This window comes from Macadamia integrifolia, chromosome 12 (assembly GCF_013358625.1).
Source record: "Macadamia integrifolia cultivar HAES 741 chromosome 12, SCU_Mint_v3, whole genome shotgun sequence".
In the NCBI taxonomy this organism is placed as follows: Eukaryota; Viridiplantae; Streptophyta; class Magnoliopsida; order Proteales; family Proteaceae; genus Macadamia; species Macadamia integrifolia.
In genome coordinates, this window is record NC_056568.1 from 20,673,825 (window position 1) to 20,674,214 (window position 390).

Genomic DNA, 390 nt, shown 5'->3' on the forward strand with positions numbered 1-390 from the left:
TAAATAATTCAATACCAAAGGAAGGAAAAATAAGGGGAGGGGGAGGGGGAACAAGCCCTAAAGAGGGAACCAAAATAGGGAACTAAACCCCATACCAAAAGCAAGAAGCCACGAAGCCATGTCTCAAAATAAAACAATCCCTCCAACAGGAAAAGCTCTAAAGGAAAGATAAACAGCTATCCAAGTAGCCTCAAGGCTACTTCCTTTTCTTCTTAAATTTCTTCTTTTCCTGTTTTTTCCCTCGGTAAGATGGTCCATTATACTGGGAGCAACATAATCAACGGTCATGTGACCATTTAAGGAGGAGACTTTCAAATGCACTTCTAGATTCACCTCGTCTAAACTAGTACTGACGTGGTCGGGGGGAGAGATAGGAAAACACTCACCATC